At 12.7% G+C, this 363-nt stretch overlaps 1 protein-coding gene across 1 annotated transcript in view; it reads left to right on the top strand.

Annotated features, from left to right (window-relative positions):
- LOC119591563 (2-oxoglutarate and iron-dependent oxygenase domain-containing protein 2-like) overlaps positions 1-363 on the top strand; it is a gene marked incomplete in the record, with an annotated part of 7,677 nt that overhangs the window by 5,799 nt on the left and 1,515 nt on the right.

Here is a 363-nt window from a genome sequence, read left to right as displayed (position 1 = left end):
TCTATGATATATGTTTTTGTTATGTCTTATAGTGATATTATTAATTTATATAGAATATATAATATAAAATATATTTTTATAAATATTAGTATTATTTTATATGTGTCATTAATAAGCAAATATTTTTATATATTTTTATTTTGTTTTTTATGTGTAAGTTTATATCTTAATTATAAGAGATAAGAGAAAAGAATAATTAATGTATTACTTCATTATATACACTTTTTTTAAGAATACTATATTATGATTATATATATAATTGTTTTATGTATATTATGTTTTTATGTCTTAAAAATTAAATTAAAAGTATTATGACTATAATATATTTTTTATCAGATCCTTATGTATATATTTATTTTATTT

This window comes from Penaeus monodon, chromosome 28 (genome assembly GCF_015228065.2).
Source record: "Penaeus monodon isolate SGIC_2016 chromosome 28, NSTDA_Pmon_1, whole genome shotgun sequence".
Taxonomy (NCBI): Eukaryota; Metazoa; Arthropoda; class Malacostraca; order Decapoda; family Penaeidae; genus Penaeus; species Penaeus monodon.
Note: the sequence above shows the minus strand (reverse complement) of the source record. Positions and strands in the feature narration are given on the sequence as shown.